Source organism: Emys orbicularis, chromosome 7 (assembly GCF_028017835.1).
Source record: "Emys orbicularis isolate rEmyOrb1 chromosome 7, rEmyOrb1.hap1, whole genome shotgun sequence".
Lineage (NCBI taxonomy): Eukaryota > Metazoa > Chordata > Testudines > Emydidae > Emys > Emys orbicularis.
In genome coordinates this window covers 5281713-5302578 of record NC_088689.1, presented here as the reverse complement: position 1 = coordinate 5302578, position 20866 = coordinate 5281713, and positions in this window count along the sequence as shown.

The following is a 20866-nucleotide window of genomic DNA, read 5'->3' as shown; positions in this document are numbered from 1 at the left end:
GATTTGGTCTCTGACTTCAACCGCGGTTTGTCATTACTACTAAACCTCAGAAATGACGTTCAGGAGGCGTTGGGGGTTTTGTTTTGTTTTTTTTGCTGCCTTTTGTTCTGTCTCTAGGCTCTTGAATTGAGACTCCAGGTGTTCTTATGGCCTGTAGGGCTACCAGGTGCTTGCAAACACACCACAAAAACAAACCTATGGACAAAACTTTGTGAACAATGATTACTTTAAATACTCCTTGTTTAGTTCAGTGTGGTGACTCCTGCCAAGAGATCCAGGTTGATTCTCTTTCCTGAGCTGGGTTTTTCCAAATTGTCACAATTTTTAAGTATTCAAAATGCCTCTGAGGCCTCCAAGAAGAAAAGCAATCAAATGCATTACTCCTGTTTTCACTATCAGATACAAATTGGAGCACATTCACAGGACCCACAAAGCTGTAAGTTAGAAACAGCCATAACCTGTTGCAGCATCAGTGTTTACAAAGGGGGCGGTGGAGAAGCCATGGAATTCAGTCTGCACAATCTTTAATTTGTATATTTTGGGGGAGTTGTTTTTTTTTTGTCTTTCCTGTGCATTCTGGGTATCTTTTTTTAATTGTGCATTGGTTTACCAAAAAACTTTTTTTTTTTTTTTTCTTTAAGTGAAAACTAAAGTAGGAGTCAATTTTGTGATTGGATTCCCACTTGAATCCAAAAAGTACATTTGTACTGCAAAGAACGTATGGGATTTTCAAGCTCAGAGAGATCTAATAACAAAGCAATTAAGGCTACAATGTGACTAACCAAAAAGCTGCCTCTTCCCCTCCCCACCCCCACTTTTCCTTCATGTTATTTATAACTCTAATGCTTTAAAACGTGACCCATGGGTGGCGGGGCGGGGAATATCAACCATTTGGAAAGGGCTTGGATAACAGACTTGTTCCTGAGGTAGCCAGCTATTGTACTGTAAGCATCAGCCACTATAAATCCATACTGTACTCGAAGTCTTGCTTTTGGCAGTTTTTGATGGGCTCGTTAACCATTTAAGTGAAGATCAATGTCCAGTTTCTTTAAATAAGAGGCAGCATTTTTGTGTCCTGTTTTAAAGGGGGAAAATCAATTATTTCACTGCTGGTGTATTACACAAAATGATACATGCCCTTTTATTTTCCAGCCAAACTTCATACCAATTATCATTTGGCATTGGGAAGATAAAAGGTCTGATGATTCAGTTAGCTGCAACCCAACCTGGGGTGGGGCCTAAAATAGCACAGTATTGAGTGTGTTGTAGAGTGTTTTCTCTGCCAAAACAAAACAAAAAACACAATTTACAAGTTGTTCTTGTCTTTATTTTTTTTTGTGATTTGGGGTTTTTTAACTAATCACCACGAAAACTTTGAGGGAAAGATGCCTACAGTCGACATGACTAACGTACCTTTGCTAGCTGAAAAACCATTACGTTGCAATCAAAGGCTGCGAATGGAGTTCTGTGGAAACCGTTATGTCCACAAGTAATGGTGGGGGAGGGTGTTCTACTTGGATCCAACGTAAGTCGTGAGGGGGAGGTGTATCTACACTACAGCCCATATCAAAATGTGTAGAGTCCTCTCTCTGCCTTATGTTTTACTATATATATACCCAGTTAACCACATCTTACTGGATGTCTGTCTGAGGCGCTGCAGTCCCATCTCTCATGCTTCTGCCCATTTTTAGTTGTACTAATATGGTAGCAGTCATTAAAGACTGCTGGAGCTGTTGTGAGATTATAATAGAAGTATTCTATTCTTCTGCTGGACAGTATTAAATAGAGCAATACATAGTTATCTGCTAGATTGCAGTACTAACAGTAGTGACTTAGTGACTTGTGTAATGTTGTTTTGATTTACTTTAACAATAATGATGCGGAAGTGGTTCATTATTTTGAATTAATGCACTTTAACAATAAAAAAACCAAAATGGAAGTCAACACAGCGAACTAAGTGCATTATTTAAAGGTGCAGTATATAATTGTTCATTTTTTAAAAAAAGCATGTATTTATTAAAATTAATTTATAATTATTTAAAAATATGCTAAAGTTTTGTTTTGACAGCACTTTCATGCTGTCCTCTCCCGAGGAGACAAAAAACACAGCTCCCAATACTTCTGCAATGAGCCACTGAACTCTCAAAATACAGAACAGCATGACTTGAGTTCTTGCCGAGAGAGACATTTCTGATTAGAGAGCAAACCATTTAGGAATATTCAGCTTGTATCCAACAAGGGAAAGGCCACCAATGCAAAGAATCTCTGAGTGGGAGGAGACCTCTGAGGCCATTGGAGCCTGCACTGGGACTGGATTGATTTCATTAACCCAAATCTTCCCCTTTCTGCGTGGGTGTCAGGGTAGCTTTGAACACCTCCACGAGCCTGGGCCCTGAATGAGGTGGTGGAATTACTGAGGTGCTCAAACCCCGCTATGACCTGGTGGTACTCACAGGCTCAGGCCATTGGAATCGGGGCCATTGTTAAACTTTGTAACTAAAGTCATGGTGTCGCATCCCTCCCTAAATATTTCCCACTGCACCTTAAACCAGAGTTGCTTGTTCTGCCCTAATTGAGGGACTTGGTTTGGTCTTGGTCTTTGTGTGTACATTGTGCCCAGCCAGTTATCAACAGCACAGTTGGCTGTGGTGTAGAACGATATCAGGACCTGCAAATGCTGGTGTCTTGCACGGGATTTCTCCAGCATCTGTTCTGCTCCCCAACTGATGATTACTCCTGTGAAGCTTCTTTCAGATTTCATAGGAGAAGGCAGAGTTGAGAAGTTCAGATTCTGGGTAATAGCCCCCTCCCCATAAAAACGACACCCACGTATGCCCAACAGAATGGAAAGTGACAAATGCACTTGAATCTAAACGAGAGCATTTGTGGCTCAGACATGCATCTGAGCCACATAAGCATCCGAGCCAGATGACCCGCTATTCGAGAATGATCAGATCTAGGCTTCACTTAAATTCGATGGTGGTGTCGTAATTTTCAGGTTAAAAGGATGTTTTACAAAAGCAACAACATTAGTCTACATACTGTTGTCGCCAAACTTCCCTCCCCCACTTTAAGAACACTGGATCTGAAAGAAATTAGAGAAGGATGTGTCGAGTTTTATATTTGATGGCAGCACTTTTTGTGTAGTCAGTCACTGTTTCCCTATGTAGCCAGCTATTTCCCCCTCGGCTTGTTAAGATCTTTCATAAAGTGACAGAGGAGGGAAGCTCCTTCCCCCCCCCCCCCCTTCCTGGCCCAAAGAAATAGGAAAATTTGATTGTAAAACAACAAAAATTGGCAGGGTGACTCGGGGAAGATGAAGGAAGAGTTCATGGCCCTTTAATTTTTTGTACTGAATTTACCAAAACTGACACTGTGACTTTGAACAATTTTTAAATGTATGTGTGAACCTTACTTTATAACAGCAAATACATAATTCTATCGTGGTGTTTTAAAAAAAAAAAAAAAAAAACTTAAAGCAAGTAAAAAAAAAAAAAAATCTGGAGAGCTACTGAAGTATTTTGTGGAGTCAGAGTGCCCTCTTGTGGTAGGAGGAGATGCATGCTGCCATTCTATTGGGCTAAATGATTGCTTTGATCAGCCAGCCATGCTTTCCAAAAAGTAAAATGTGGAAATTGAACCTGCAAAAGTCCAAAATGCAGTTCAATGATACCAAATTTACAAATGTGAAATTTTTTGTCTTGCTGTATACTGCAACTTTAATAATAATGAGCACTTCTGAGTTTGTTATTGAGGTTTATATAATGCCGGAAAAGCTTTCTTAATCCCCAAAAGAATTTTTCCAAATTAACTTTTAACTTTTTAGCCTTACCCACTTAAAGGCAGTTCCTATTAATTGGCTTAACCTTTATGCCTTGCAAAATGTGCATCAATGACTGATGTTTGTAAAACCCAATCTCAATGCAAAAGACATTAAATATACACTACCTGGTATTTTAACTGATACATATTGATTGCAAGTCAACTTAAAAAAAAAAAAAAAAAAAAGTGTACCATAGTTCGACTTTTAGCAAGGTTTGGATAACTAAAGGCCAAACTTTGTTCACAGTTGAACTGGTGTAAATGGAATTACTCCATATTTACACTGGTATAACTAAAATCAGAATCTGGGCTTCAAAAGATTCCTTCTATAGCAATGCTCTAGTTCTTGACGAAGGCATTATATAATTTGTTTTTAATCACTTTCAGATCCTAATGCAGCATATGTTATTGTAATCTATATTCATTGCTTTCCTCAGTTAAAAAGAAAAGTTACTGCTTTTATCATTTAGGAGAAATACAAGGGAATTTGGTAAAGCATTCATTATTTTTATGTTACTAGTATTAACAGAGTAGAATGTGTACTGTTTAATTTTAGGCCTTTTTAGGCAGCTTGTTAATAATTCGTATTTTGCTGTGTTGTATCTTACTAATGTTTTTATTACATTTTCCCCCCAAATACTCTGCATTCTCAAGAAAAAAAAAAATCCAATGAGTGGATAAGTGCAATATTCACAGAATAAACAGGCCCCTCATCCAGGACGTGGAGTAGAGCGCACAGTGTGAAACATCTGTAATTTTAAGTCATGCACTCAAGAAAATTTTGGAGGAATCGGAAGGGAGGGGGGGTCAGTTGGAAGGAAATACAACTCGGGTACATATGGATTGTTGACTGTTGGGTTTTTTTATAGAATGACTGTTTCATAAGCAAAACACCTATTAGCAAAAATGCAGGGATTATACATGCATGTTGCAAGAGCAATGGATGGAATATGTAAGAGTGCCCTTAATTAGGCATGATACCTGTATTACCCTTTAAACACATCCTTGTATCATCTATGCCAGATCTTTCTCTTTCTCTAGTACATATTTTTTTCAGCAAATTCCCCAGGCTAAACTTCAGAATTTATGGTAATTTAGAAAGGGATAAAATTCTTCATGCTTTAGGCCTAGGTTTCAATCATGTCCTGTCCTTTGTGTTTATTAATAGGGCCATGTGACTTCTCCCTTCATTTTTGTCAAACCAAAAATAATTCACTATTCTCTCTGTGGTGACTTCTTACCTGTGAAATTTCACAGTGGGATTGTTGCACTGAAACAGGAAAGTTTGCATTTTGACTTCCTATTCTGATGTGAAAAAAATAAAATTAATAATTTTTGGATCTGAAATTTTGACACTCTTCCTTTTTGAAATTTCCAATTCAAGTTTTCAATCTGGGGGACTATTTTGAGTGGAAAATGAACTCATTTTCACCCAAATAGCTCTAGTTTCAAATAAACTGCAAAATCTCATATCCTTGCAAAACTGGATTATTTTCACTATGTTCAAATGAAATGCGAAAACCAGAGCTTCGGGCTCTGACTTCATTGAACATACTTCATGTTGCCCAGGTTAATATGCTTGGGGGATTTGCACTACAGCTTAGTCTTTCTCTCCCCCCCACCCCCCCTCCCCAGTTCACTGCTGCCCTGCTATTACTTATGCTCTTCTCAGAAGCTGGTCATGTTGTAGGCGAGTCCTTTGCATTTAAACAGCAAAACTGAGCTCAGCTGACCATCTACTTCCAAAATCCTGTAGGTATCCTTTCAGGGCAGGAACTAAGAGCTTAACGGAGTAACCTCATTTCAGTTTGTGGGGAGAGGTCTTGATTCTCCTCTCATACTTACCATACATCAAGAGTAACTCCACTAACACCCACGCAGTTACCCTGAAATAAAACCAGTCTAACTAAGAGTCAGGCCCTGAGGACGAAGCCTTAACGTAACTCTGCTGTTTGACTTTTTTGGTGGGAATTTCTTCCCCAGAACTTCAAAGCAAAATTGAGACTCTGATTCGAAAACTGCTAACAAGATGACATACAATGATCCCCTTCACAGGTGGTCGTACTTAACACTTTAATATCGACTGGAGTTCTGCTGCTAGTGACTGGTGTCCTGCAAACCAGATCTCCCCTTAAAAATCCAGGAGACTGACTGTCTGCTGGAGAAGGGGTTACTGTATATAACTTTACCAATTAACAGGTACGGATTGGATGATCTGAAAACAAACATGTGTCTGTGTAAATTATTGTACATTTTTGTTTTAGGTTTTTGGTGCCAGCAGAGAGATAAACCAGGCAGACGTTTGGAGAGCTTGTCTTTTAAATGTTTCATGGCCCTAGCGTCCATGTCCCAGTGCCTGTGTTTTGTCTCTCAGTCGTCCATCTATACATCTCAGTATTTGTTTTGTTTAATTATAATCTCCGGATCAAGTACTGTACAGAGGGCCTGATCCAGAGTCCACTGGAGCTCATGGGAGTCTTTTCATTGACTTCAGAAGGCTTGGGATCAGGCCTACAGGTTGCTGTTTTTCCACCTCCTCAGACCCAACTTGTAACCAAATGCCGAGACTTCTGTAAAAACAGGCGTCCGTAATTGCTACAAAGTTAGATCCCTCATTTTTTTTTTGGAGGGGCTTATGTAAATTGTGTGTGTGCGTGCATGTTGAGGTTGGGAAATCGTTGTCACTAATATCCTCACTATAGGAGCCCAAGTTCTGCTGTTTTCTGGAGGAAAACTGTTGAAATAAAAAGCCTGTCCATTGGGAATTTTCCCACGGGGACTGTTGGGTCAGGCTCAGCATGGGCATAGGCAGAATAAATTGGTCTCTTCCATTTTAGATTCACAGGGTTGGGCTGGTCCCACGCAGGGTGTTCATAGTTTGTTCTTGCATTCAGGTAGCTTTAATTCTAGTTGGAGAGTGCAATTTAAATAAATTAACGGTTTTAAAGCTTCACACTGGCGTTTTACAGACCTGTCCTTTTGCAGCATAAGCCACTGCTGTCCTGTGTTGAGACTCCTGTTTGTTACTGAATCAAAACAAGGGTTGGTGGAGGGCAGGGGTGGGGAGAGAATAAGAAGAATAATTTGTTAAGAGACTAGAGAGGTAACTGGACAATGGTAGTGGCGGGGGAAAAGGGAGGCGATTAGATAAAGATGAAAATTTGAACCAGGGATGTTTCTTCTTAAGGCCATAAATTATTGGGTTTGACACTGCAGGTGCTTTCACTATGTTGTTTTTTTTTAAATATATCACTGCTCTGTTATACAGTATGATTTATTGCTGCCCAATGTTCAGTTTCACACAGCATGATAAAATGACAACCTCTATCCTGAAGTTCATGATCCGCTGAGGTAAGACCAACGTGTTCTGCATTTGTTTTAATCAAGGAGCCTTGTGCATCTAGATAATGTCGAGGTTCATCAGAAGGTCCAAGCTGGCAAGATGGTCTATTCCCAGATCTTTAACCCGGCAGTCCCTTTTCGTACTGTTGTGAAAGAGCCCTTTGCTAGGGACGCTGCTGGGAACTGTCTGAGGCTTTTATACCTTGTACGTTGTGGTCTTCCTCTTCTGGTACAGGAGAGTTAGCTGGTTACAAAGGTAGCTGCTTCTCTTCTCCCACCGTAAGAAGGGCTGTGAAAACCAGTGGGCATTTGGGAATCTTTTTGAAATCTCTAGAACTTAAGCTTCTAATATTTACTTTTAATTTTAGGTTCCACCAATGATTTCATCTGTAGCTGTAAGCCTTTGACTTCTACAGATCAGTGTAATATATAAACTCTAAGCACTTGGCAGCCTTCACTATGCAAACAGTTAAATTCTTATTTGAAAATTATTCTTGTACTGTTTCTGCAGTCATCCGGGAAACAAACGGCAAGAACAAATACCCATGTGTCAGTCCAGAACTTGAACTTCAAATGTGCCAAATTATGTTCTGAATCTAGAACTCGTAACATTCAAGTAGGGTCAATTCCTTCCACTCTAGAAGCAGTCATCTTCCTGAACCAAAAAAGAACTCTAATTGTCTCATAAATACATCTTAATTGGGGCAGTTGAAAAAGGAGAATGAAAAACAATAAATAAACACAAAGCAATTGGTGGAACGATTGATTACCGGTGTGTTTTCTTATTAAACGACAAACCCAGAAAAGGACCAAGTTACTAATTGTTTCCATTCTCTAGGCGATTTCTCAGTTTTATGAGGTACTGGGTAAGCATGCTGAAAAGGGGGGGAAATACTTGTGAATTTGGGTGTAAGGAGTATTTTTGGAAGCATGGTCTGTCTCTCACTGCACTTGCTTTTTTCTATTCTGGGAATCTGAATTGAGAGTTACACGATCCCTGGATTGTGTACAGAGTAGCTGCAGTTTTGTTGTTTGTTTGTTATGACTTGATTATCCAAGTGCTCAGTCTTTAATTTCTTGTCATTCATCAAAATGCTCTCTCCTTATTTTACAATTGTTTAATTGCAAACATCTGTTTGTTACCATAGATGGCAATGTTTTGAAGAGGATTAAGCCTATAATCCTCCACTTCTCAGGATTTGAAATTTCATATCTACCTAAATGAGTCTCACCCTCAACCTGATCGCCTGCTTGTGTGGACTTTGAGAATTAGGCCAGAATTGTTCAACGTGGGTCCCTAAATCCATATTTAGGTGTCTAAATAAGTGGCCTTGTTTTCAGAAGTACTAAGCAGCCAACATTCCCATTAAAATCAGTAGGAGCTGTGGGAGGTCAGTAGTCCTGAACGTCAGGACTCTGATTTGGGTGCCTAAGTGCCTTGATAAATCAAGGCCATAAAGCACATACCTAACATTAAACATGGGAGCGCGCCGATTGACTTACGCACAAAGTTTGAGCATTGACGTATCCTGTTCAGTCCAGATGTAAATGTAGTGTTTGAAAATGTGAGCAAGTATAAAAGTCCAAACACTGTGTGGGGCTTGGTTGTAAACACCATGCTGTGGATTTTGTAGGTGGCTGACGTTTTGAATGTGACCATAACTATTCGACGCTGCAGTGTACTGGTCTAGGTTTCCATTAACTGATGGGTGGGAATGTGACCATCTGCGAGAGAGAGGCTTTGAGAGTATGTTGGTGGCAAGAGATAGAGAAATGTGTGGCTGGTCCTGGTGTGTGTGGTAGAGCTGATTTATTTTTTTGTATGTGAAAACAGTTCTGTTTGGAGTTTTCTGGAAGCTGATGTGGCTTCTGTTGCAGTCTAAATGAAAGAGAAGAATTGAGACTTTTAAAGAGAGGATAAAGGCGGGAGTTAATTCAGCTTGTTTTGGGAGAGGTGAAATAAAGCGGTGATGGTATTTATTGTTCATTCCCAAGGGAGGAAGAAAAATACAGGAGAAACCATTCCAGATTCACTGCTGGTCCACTGACGCAGCTCCACTGTAGTCAGCAGAGTTTCACCTGCTGGTGAATAATGCCTATTAAGTAGATATTTGATCTTAATGCCACATCTTGATCCTATGGAACTGATGGGTATTTTGATATTGACTTCAATGGAATCAGCAATTGCCCCATAATGTTCTGTAGCAGGGGTGGAGCTAGACCTAGACGTGGTAAGTGCAGTGTGTTTGTTTTTCTTTTGATCACTTGCTAGAGATGGAACTGTTTGTGCAGCAGACCTGCTTCTGCAATAGTGACTTGCCAGGTGGAAACAGTTGGCAACACTGTGTCCATTAAATTGATTTCCCAACTGGTAAATCAGTTGTGTGACTTACAGAAAACACCCCACCACCACCACCCCACCCCCCCCCCCCCCACACACACACACACGTTCTGTGATTAAATGTACTTCCCAGGTGGCGTCACCATTTGCTAATGATGATTTTTTGAAATGGTCACTGTGAAACACCTTCCCAATCTCTGTCTGAAATGACAGAAAACTAAAGGCCTATTTGATCAGCCTTCAAGTCTGCCTTTTAAACACCTTGGTATAGAGTACGGAGTTTTGATCGGCGAAGAGGAATTTGTTTTACCTGCAAAGAACAAGGACTGCATCCAGAGTGGAAAAATTGACTCTTTCCCCCCCCACCCCCCCAAGTAAATGTTGTGTGTCTTCCCGCTGTGGTTTAGTGCCGGCCAGTCAGCGAGCATGCTTTATCCAGTGTGCTATTCTAATGAGAAGTCATTTTGCTGGTCTGGGTCCGATTCTGAACATGTGTCAACTCCCACTGAAGGGATAGTGATGGTCTCATTGTTCTGCTCTGGCTGCGAGCAAGGTGGCGATAGCCCTGCCTCTGGTAAAACATGATCCTTGTATGGTCCATGCCCATCGGGTGGTCTTGATATTTTTTTTTTTTTTTAGCCTTTATTCTTCCTGGCTCACCCTAACTGTCTGATCCAGAGCTGGCTTCCTCGTCGTTTCTTTACTGGATATGATACAAATCAAGCATAATAACTGTGATTGGAATTATGAGGTCCAAACATTTTTGCAGCTATCTTCAGGGTTCAGCCGATCTTCAGGCGTGCCACTGGCCTGTGGTGGGACTAAGATGTGCACTAGTTGTAACATTGGCCTCCTTTCTTGTATCAGGTTTTTGATTTGTTACATTCACAGAATACATCTTGCCAAGCAGTACTTGACCAATTCCTATTGCAGTTCTTTTGGGATAAGCAGTGTTGGTGTGTTCACTTTTCTAGCAGAGTGTCTTCTGGAACAGCCAAGTGAAAATGTGTTTTATTCATTAACGATTAAAACTCTATGTGCATTACTTATTAAATGAAGACTATAAGCCATATTCTCTGTCAAAGATAGTCCAAAACATGCCATATGGCAACTATTGTGTATGTGAATACACATGCCAAAAATTTCAGACTGGTGTTGCCTACGTTTAGATTCCTAAATCCATATATAAGTATCTAATAATACCAGCTTGATCTTTCAGAGGTGCCGAGCAGCCTCAGGGCCCATTGGACAGGAGCTGTAAGTGCTCAGAACCTTTTGAAAATCAAGATACTTCTATTTAAGAGTCAGTCTGAAAAATGTTTGTTTGGCCATGATAAGCCTAAAATATGGCGGTCTGGCTTATGGACCCAGATTCCTCCAAGAAATGTCACAAATCAACATGATCATGTCCTGTACCATGATAGTGCCAGCTTTGGCATCTGTGTATTTGATTTGAGTGGAAAGATGGAAAAAACTCTAAGCCATGCAGCTCCATATTGCGTGTCTATCAAGACTGTCCAGTCAGGGTTTGGAATAAATGTCTGATAAACAAATGTCTGTCTGAAGTATCTGGGCTAAATCTTCTGAATTGCCCAAAGGCGCCAAACTGTGCTCCTTTTCCAGGCTTCTGGCTCCCTCATCTAGTAACCTGTGCTGTTGGGAGGGATGGCAGGATGCTGATGGAAGGGGGAAACAGCACACAGAAGCTGTTGTCCAGCCCTTTCTCCGCTAAAGTTTGGAGCGATTTAGACCATCTGCAGTGTTAGAGCAGCTTGAGGACTCATGGAGCCATGGGCATGTCCTATTGTACAAAGCTTCAGACTCTTCCAAGGCTTTGCTTATACTGTCTTGAGTGATCGTTGTTGTTTGCATGCACCGTTTCATCAGAACAGCAGCCATCTCCACACCCGTGCATGATCCGCAGAGGCTTGTGAGGGACTTCCAAAGTTTTAGGGCTGTCTTCTCAGTTTTACTACAAGTTCTTGCAGTGTGAAACTACAATATTTAATGTCTCAGGCAGAGAGGGCTTGCTAAGTAGACTGTACTTGTGGTCATCTCCCAGTTCATTGATAGCTTGGACCAAAGGTGGTGCTAAATATCTTAATATTTGTAATATTTATGTTGTCTTTAAGTATGTTATCACAAAGATGCAGTGCTCTTTTAAAAGAGAAATCTAGCCCTTGGTTTTAGGACTTGGCAAAACCCCTGAGGGACTTTCAGGGGTCAGGGTTGTTGCTTATTAAAATTCGAGCAGGCTTCCTGTATTTTGAGGACCAGTGGGGGAAAGGATACTCCGTCTTCAAATGCTTGCAGATTGTAAGATTTGGTTTGTGATAATTTTTTTGTATTTTGTTTACATCTCCTCTTATATGCCCTAAGAACAAAAATAAAGTGTTTTGATCATTTCGTGTCCCTGATGTTGTTGTTTTCCCCCCCACCCATTGCATTTTTGTTCAGTTAATGAACTCACTGTATTCATGAAAGTAAGGACAAATTCTGCTAATACATTCGTGCAATGGCAAAACCTGGTCTATTTCCAACTTGAGTAGATAGTAGGTTGGCTTGCGCTATTGACAGTCCCAGCAGTTTGGTGATGTGAAGCAGCCCCTATTCTTCCTTTCCCTCATCTTTAGACTCTGTCTCCTTCCTGACCCACTAGAGTGTGGTGGAAATCTGACCTCACCTTTTGACCTCAGTAGTTTCAAACACAAAAGCCTTTGCATGTCAAGCCAGGTACCGGATGGAAAATGTCTGACCTACCTCACCAGAAAAGTGGAGCAGGGGCCAGTGGGTTAGCATCTGTAAATGGGTGGAGCTGCCTCCTGGAAACCACGGGCAGCCTCTTCCACAGTGGGAGGCACTCCTGACGCCTATTGATGTGAGATGGATGCAGGCCACTCATAGTTCAAGATTGAGCCCAGGGAATGTACAAGGCCACTGGCTTAGCAAAAGCGCACTCAGGCAATTGAATAGAAGGGCTTGATCCTGCCCAACATAAAGGCTCTGAGCACCATTACTTGTACTACAGAGGGCCCCATGTGCATCATCCTTGTCTGATTTTTTTTGAGTGCATTGACTGCTTCCTCTGTAAAGGCCCTTGCATCTGTTGGGCTGTGTAGAGGAGCAAAGGGTACCCAGGCACCGCAGGCTCCCTCCGTTGGAGGTTCTCCGCTGCAGCCGTTAGCTGAGCTCCGTTTACCAAAACACCCCCCTAATTTCCCACGCTGCTTCAGAGAGGTGGAAGGGGTTATTTTCTCAGACTTAGAAGCGGATTAGGAAAGGCCAGCAGCCAGCTCTGTATCTGCATAGCAGCCCTGAAAGCAAACCAGCTCAGCAGTGGCAGTTTGGTAGGTAACTTTTGTCAAACACGGCCCTTCGTCGTCTCCTGGGAAGAACAAGAAAAAACCCAATTGCTAGTTGGTCGGCAAATCTGTAGTTGGCAACCAAGGGGGTCCCTGTTAGCCTCTTGCTTTTCTTTGTTCTACATCTCCCATCAAACGTTTTGTAATGGTGTTGTAGAGGCGAACGAGGAGCTTGGTCCATTGCAGGATTTACCTACAACAACAGCCCTCTGTATAGTGTTGTCATTTTTGAGCTGGTCTGTTATTTTAGCACTGACACTGTTTTGTGGGGAGGGGGTTTCTGCCTAAGGCACTTCATGCACTTATTACAAAGCCTGACTCCCCTGTCATTGAGGTTGAGGCACAGATGTCCCCCAATCCTGCATGCTGGCAGACTGCTGGACCGGCTCACATCACTGAAGTCGAGAGGGTCATACAAGTGCTTCTGTGAGAAGTTTCAGGATTGTGGCCTAAGCCTAGGAAAACACTGACTTCCAAGGGAAGTGGTATGAAAGGCATTTGTCTGGCTTTAGAATTAGTCCCTGGCCCACTGAGTCCCTGGGGTAAATGCAAATAATTGTAGGGAACAGTAGGGTTACGATATTTCCACAATCAAAAAAAGAGGACACTGGGGGGGGGGAAGCCCTGCCCCCATCCACTCCCTCCCACTTCCCACCCCCTGACTGCCCCCCTCAGAACCCCAACCCCCCCGCTTCTTGTCCCCTGACTGCCCTAACCCTTATCCACTCGCATGGGTGGCAGGGTTGTAGAAATTTTGGTGGTGCCCAGACCCCTCCCCCCCACACCTGCCTAAGGCTCTGGGAGGAGGAGGTCTGGGGTGCAGGTCCTGGGCTGGGGATTAGGGTGCAGGAGGGGTGCAGGCTCTGGGATAGAGTTTGGGTGCTGGGTGCAGGCTCCGGGCAGGGGGTGGGTGTGCAGGAGGGGGTGAGGGGTGCAGGCTCTGGGATGGAGTTTGGGGGTGGGAGGTGGTGCAAAGGGAGGGGGTGCAGGCTTTGGGAGGGAGTTTGAAGGCAGGAGGGGGTGTGTGGGAAGGAGGGAGGGGGTTTGGGGAGGGAGTTTGGGGATAGGAGGGGATGCAGGGGTGAGGGCTGTGGGTCTGAGGATGAGGGGTTCATGATGCAGGAGGAGGCTCAGGGCTGGGGCAGAAGATTAGGGTGCAGGGGGATGAGGGCTGAGGGGTTTGGGGCGTTGGAGAGGCTCAGGGCTAGGGTGGAAGGGCAGGCTAAGGGCAGCCTGTCTTCCCATTAGTGGATGGGGGACGCTAGGACTCGGCAGCAGACAGCAGTTGCTGCTGGCTCTGGCAGTACAAGCAGGCGGGGGGGGCATGGGGGAGGCCGGGGACCCATCCAACACTCCCCCCCCCCCCCCCCCCCGGACTCCCCTTACCATTCTGGCTCCACGTGTTTGCAAAACACGCTGCCCGGTGGGTCAGTTTGTGTGTTACACAGGGCTGCAGACAGAGGGAGGGACGGGGAAATACGGACGGATGGTAACCCTAGCCCTGCAGTGGGAGGGAGAAAGACCTCTGCAATCTTTCCAGTTGTGTTCCTGATTTGCCGAAGATTGTATCTATTTGAATATGGACTGTAACTTCCTTTTGCTTTGTCTGCCTGATTTGGTGTGTGTTTGTTTTTTAAGAGAAGAACTCTTGCTGGGAGGTTCAGCCTCAGCAGTGAGAGAGAAGGTTCACTAGTTCGGAGGTGAGTCATTAGGAGTTAAAATTGAAACCCATAAACAGCATTCTTCCTAATTGCTCTCTTTTAACTCTAGTAATGAACAGACCTCAGCATTTCGAGACCGAGCTGGTGCTTTTATTCCTACCTGCTGCTGTTCACAGTACATGAGTGCCAGCTAGGGTATGCTAATAGTCTCCATGCTAAGTGCTCCACTCTGCTGCTCTTCACAATTCAGAAGCAGAGAAACTACATCTATTTATTCATTAAATATCCGAAAGTCAAACCTTGTTCCTGCTTTAGTGAATTCAGCCAACACCTACCTACTTCCTGGAGCAGCCATGTAGTCCTTTAGCCAAGGCAGCAGATGGTGCTGTTTAAGCACTGCAGTACGACTCCCCCTTGTATGCTGGAGCTCAGATTCAGCTTGCTGGGTTTTGAAAGTGCCATAGCATGCAAGCAGCCTGGGGTTTTGGCCAGAGCTAATCACAGACCTGATGCCACAAGGCACGTTAACATAGGGTTCACTCCTGTTCTCATGGAAGGGGCGTGTCAATGGGACAAAGCATAGCTCAGTGGTTTGAGTATTGGCCTGCTGAACCCAGCGTTGTAAGTTCAATCCTTGAGGGGGCCACTAAGGGATCTGGGGCAAAATCAGTACTTGGTCCTGCTAGTGAAGGCAGGGGGCTGGACTCGATGACCTTTCGGGGTCCCTTCTAGTTCTATGAGATAGGTATATCTCCGTATATTATTATAAAGAAGGGATGGATTTCATTTATAAACCAGCCAGGCCGTGGCACAGTCATGTTCTCTCCTTGGGCACAGTCGAGCTGAAGCTCTGACTATTAAGGAAAGCAGAAGTGCTGGACCGAAGCCTAATGGCTTTTTACTGCACTAGAGAAAATGCATCCTCTTAGAGCACTGCTCACGCACACCTTCTAAAGCACAGGGCACAGCTTGCTGCGGAGGGGGTCGCTGGGAAGTGAGCTACAGCTGTAAATGATATGCCACGGGCCGTTGTGCAGCCTCTGGTCTTCATTTCATCAGCTGATGCTCTGCAGTCTGCAAGTGAGCTGGCAAAGGCCTTCTTAAGGTGCTTTCTGCAATCGGTCTGGACAGCCGCTCCACTACCCCGGGAAAAGGCTTTGGCTAAGATTCTTGCCACCCACCGTGCAGTGCTGACGCGAGGCCTATGGCTTGTAGTGAGAATGTAGTGTAGGGCAGGGGTTCTCAACCTTTTTCTTTCTGAAGCCCCCCCAGCATGCTATAAACCCACCCTGCTTGATAGGACTCCCTGAAACCTGCTCATGCCCCCCGGCCCCACTGCTGTAGGTGATACAGACAATATAACCTGGGAGCCAGCAGGGGTCCTTCTAAGCCTCAGAAAGCAGTGATGAGAGTCTGGAATTACTTCTGTTAGTAGAAGCATCAGCAGGGGCTGGGATAAGCTACCCCTAGTGGGCCTGTTCAAACATGAACTCTTTTCACAGCACAGTCTGCAGGAAGGGCAGCTGGAAACACGGGTGCAGGAGCTTGCTCGCCTTTCCTCCCACCATGCTGAAGGATTGGCAGCAGTAGTGTTTTGGGGCTGTCTTCACTGCAAAAAAAAACAAGGGGGGGCTGTTTCTAGCATGATGTAAAAAGACAGTTTTGCTGTGAGGACCGAGCCTGCGTGTTGGATTTTATACGTAAGGGCACAGGGGCCTAGGATATTCTACTCCGCATGGAAGTCCCAGGTTCAAATCCCCCTCTACCTGATAGGAAGTCTCCCTCCTCCAGCCTAGTTTGAATAAGCAGGCCTGTAACTGCTCCTCTACTTTTGTCCGAGACGGGGGCTGCAGCCCTTATGCCTTGCCAGGCTGGGGGTGAAATAGTGTTGTGCTCAGTAGCATTTTACCATCTCTTTGCACTTGGTGCACGGAACTAGACCCTCAGGCCCTGTAGATCAAGCTGATGGGGTTCAGCCTGGATCCCTGACCTATGGCCCCAGACATCTGTAAGTAAGGTGGGTAGCACTTGTGCGTTTTGGCTGCATGTACTCCAAGCCAATGGCCAATAACTGCGCCCTCACGCTGCTGTGGGATACCTAAAATCACCTTTATTCACAATCACAGTTATCCAATTTTCACAGAATGGATTTTTCTGCTAGAACACAAACCATTGTAAAATAAAACCAGGAAATGGAGCTGACACCAGCACACATTGGAACCCACACCAATCCAACAAAAATGAGTCTTGTTTTGTTACTGCTTCTGCCCTGCTGCTCCCGTGGGTGGACCTTGCTTCTGCTGTGGCACTAGCCAGACTACGGGAGGAAGAGGTGCAGCCCCTGACGGCGTATCTGCTCAGCACACTGAAGCCCAGGGCTGTGCGACCGTGTTTCCAAGCCTATGGTTTAGCGATCACGCTGCAGCATTAAGCTGAGTTTACAAGTACTAGCCCCAGGTCTCACAGCCGTGCGATTGCATTCATGCTGCCCTGGACAGACCACGTGCCTCGGCAAAGTGACAGGGTTTGGCCCAACTCATACCGGTACTGAGGCGCTGACCTGCTCTCCTAGCAGGAGCCTGGGTGCTTCTTAGGGGGGCCAGGGCTCCGGTTTTCGACCAGCACACCCAGTCGAAAAGGGACCCGGTGGCTCCAGTCAGCGCCGCAGACTGGGCTTTTAACGGCCGGTTGGTGCTAAGGCAGGCTAGTCCGTACCTGTCCTGGCTGGCACCGTGCTGTGCCCTGGAAGTGTCCAGTAGGACAGGTCTGGCTCCTAGGCGGGGGCACCAGGCAGCTCTGCGGGCTGCCCCTGCCCCGAACACTGGTGGTAGTGGGGTTGGTGCCTGTGGGTGAGAGCAGCATGTGGCGCCGCCTGCTTCCAGGGCATGCACCGTGCGGTGCCAGGACAGGCACGCAGCCTGCCTTAGCATGCCCTCCTTCCCCCCCCGACCAGGAGCTGCCTGAGGTAAACCTATGCCCCTGCCCTGGGCCCCCCCAAAAACCCTCACCCCTCTTCTGCATCCCAACTCACAGCCCCTTCCTGCTCTCCAAATCCCTCAGCACCACCCTGGAACCCACACACCTCACCCCAGCCCACTGAGGGTGGAGGACAGCAAGGGTAGTGGGGGGGAAGGGGACTTGGGGAAGCAGGGTAGGGTGTTCAGTTTTGTGTGACTAGGAAGTTGGCAATCCTCGTGCTTCCTGAGCTGAGTCAGACTGATTTGTGTGTTGGCAGAAAGGCCCTTGAGCTCAGACCCGCGTCTGCATCCAGGAGTCAGTGTAGCCCTCTCCTAACGCCTCAGCCTACTTGACAAAGCTCCTGCTAACGCCTGGAGTTTGATCCACCGTAAAACAAACACATTTTACTACATTTAAACATACTCAATTCAATCAGGGCTGGTACGGTGCCACATGACCACTCCCTTTTTGTACCGTCTTTAAAAGTCACGATGTAGCCATTAACCAGCCTAGTCTGGACAGACTGAATGGAGATGATGCTGACTATATATGTGCTCATTCCCCGCCCCCAATGTTTCTTCCCGCTTCCTTACTCTCTTAGATCTGCATCCGTCGGGGGCCTGCAAGGTTAGGGACAGCTGCTGGTATAAACACTGGCGCTGTCCCTCTGCTCTTGGTGTTTGGGCAAGTCAGTGATTATTTTAATCGAAAGCCAACAGTGTTTGCACGTAGTCAGATGGGGAAAGCCCCTATTCTAGCCCAGATGAGTTTGGCGTCCACTCCTGCAATGCTCACGCAGGGGCAAGGCCTGTCTGATCCAAAGGGCTGTTTCACAGGAGTACAGCTAGAGGGCCTAGTCCCTGTCATTTAATGCTGCAGCACTGTGGCCATTTCAGGTGCTGTAAAAATTAAAATGTAGGAACCTACCCGCTCTGTATGCCAAAGGGGGGGCTCTGCTGAGATTCCCACAAGTGGGGTTAGGAGCCACCCATCATCTGGCACAAGACCATCCCTGTTAAAAGTGATGCTTAAAACTACATCCGCCAGCTAACCCAAGCGCTGGGGACACAGCGGCTTTCCACGCACAGTAGCAGCATCAAGATAACATTTATTAAGAAAATCAGCACAAGACTGCCTCTGCACTGAGTTGCTCCTTTCCACAGCCGGCTGTCGGGGAGGAGGATGCAGGAATGGCAGGGGAATTAACTCCAGTGCCATAACTCGATTTATATATTAAAATCTACAATATAGAAACAAATACAGTATTTGTGACTATTGGCAAAAATCTACTGGCACAAGAGGATTGTTTGCTGCACACCAGGAAGGCGGCTGGTACACCTGCATCAGCTGGGTCGGGGGGGGGGGAGTGGGGGGAGCTGCTTACATTGCTACAGTACTTCATTGTGAAAATAATTAGGTATTAATTTCATTATGCTTCTGCTAGGAGCTTTTCCCCCCTTCTCCATACACATCCCACCTTCCCCACCAGCCAGCTGCTGATATATTACAAGGAAAAGTAACGATGAAAAGCAAAAACCAAACCAGTTTTACGTAACACCCTCTGCTTCCCGGCTCATCACCAACATGTCCCCCCATTTGCTCCTGACAGGTATCTGAGCCTGTGGTTGACTTTGCCCAGTTCCTGGGAGCATGTGAGTTTTGCCCAAGTTAGACATGCAGGAGTGGGCTTGCTGTCTCCTGTGAAGAACTTGCCTGCTTTGTAAAGCACCAGAGGCAGGAGCGGCGCCAGGGTTTTTGGCCCCCTAGGCGGGGGTCTTTCCACGCTCCCGGTCGTTGTCGTCAATTCTGCGGCGGGGGGGGGGGGGGGGGTGTCCTTCCGCACTCCCGGTCTTCGGTGGCGGGGCCCGTAGTGAGTGAAGGACCTGCTGCAGAATTGCCGCCGAAGACCCGGAGCGCGGAAGGACCCCCCCGCCGCCGAATTGCCGACCCCAAATCCTGGTGCCCTAGGTGACCACCTAGGCCGCCTAAATGGAAGCGCCGGCCCTGACCAGAGGCCACAGAAAGATCTCATGCCTCCCTGTAAGGATCATGCCTTGGACCAGATCTCCGCCGGTATAAGTCAGTTTAGCAAGAGTGGAGGCGCTGGGCCCTGCTACTTAGGGCAGACAGATGCTATTTGTTCATCTTCTACCCTTTCAGTTACTTACAAATGTGAGCGCCCTTGTGTAGTCTGGCTCTACCTCAGCCACAGGCTTCCTCCTGCGAGCCGAGCTGAAAAGTAAGTTGCGCTCATGAAAAGGAGGCCGTGGGGGCAGTCGCACTATTGGGAGCAGCAGCACTTTGATCATGGTCTGTAGCAAATCAGCATCATGGGTTACTGAGCAGAGCCACTTCCCTGCATATAAGAAAGACTCTCCATGTCAGTGCTTTGGGGGGCAGGGCGGGACCATGCCCTGAAATGCACATGGGGCCCTGATGTGCCAATAACTAACTGCTCTTGCTCCCAAGGTTACTAGGTCACAGCGGCTAATAGAACTGACAGTGAATTTGCTTCAGTAAGAGCCCACAAGCTTTGAGAGGCCAGCACATAAAGCAAAAGGCCTGGGCCTGCACTGGCCATGCTCTCGTTCCAGTCAAGGGGCAGTGCAGAGGTACATGCTCTACCGTGGTCCATGGTGACTGAGCCCATGATCTGTTCAGGCTAGACTGGGGCTGAGATGAGTGTTCTGGGGCCATTAACACTAGAGAAGAGTATAAATGAGCCACATCTTGCTTGCCTTCTCCGCTGTGCAGCCCCCTGAAAAGCAGCAGGCTGGCTTCATCTAATACTTCCCACCAAGCTGGGGGCCTTGCTTGAGCTCCCACTGACGTCAATGGGAGCTAGCTGAGGTCAAGCCCCTCAGCCAAGATTTTCATTAGTGCCGCATTCGAGTCTGTTCAGAGGAGCCTGGTTTCCTGATGGGGCTTGTCGCGTTCTGAAAACGAGGCCCCTTTATGGTGTCCCCAGTTAGACACAAAATCTCTAGGCCTCGAGTTTGCCACCACGCTGAGCCCCGTGAACTCAATGGGCCCCAAGGGTGGGCAGCTCAGCCCCAGAGGGATGGGGCGTGCCTTGCTCGTAGTGCAGGTGCGGACCAGGGAGGACTGACAGACCTAAACTGAGATGATTGTGGCCTGAGTGAGCCCCGGCAGAGCCTGGCGGCCGCCCAGTACTACACTGTCCTAGAATGGGTGGTCACAAGGACTCACAGATAGACACATAAAATGGGTGGGATGCAGAGAACCTGGCCACTCAAACTGATGGGGCGGCAGCAGGAGCAGCAGCAAACCAGTTCTCTCCCTTCCCTCCGCCCACCTCCGACCTTTGAGTGTTCTTGCGGGGGAGGGATAGCTCAGTGGTTTGAGCATTGGCCTGCTAA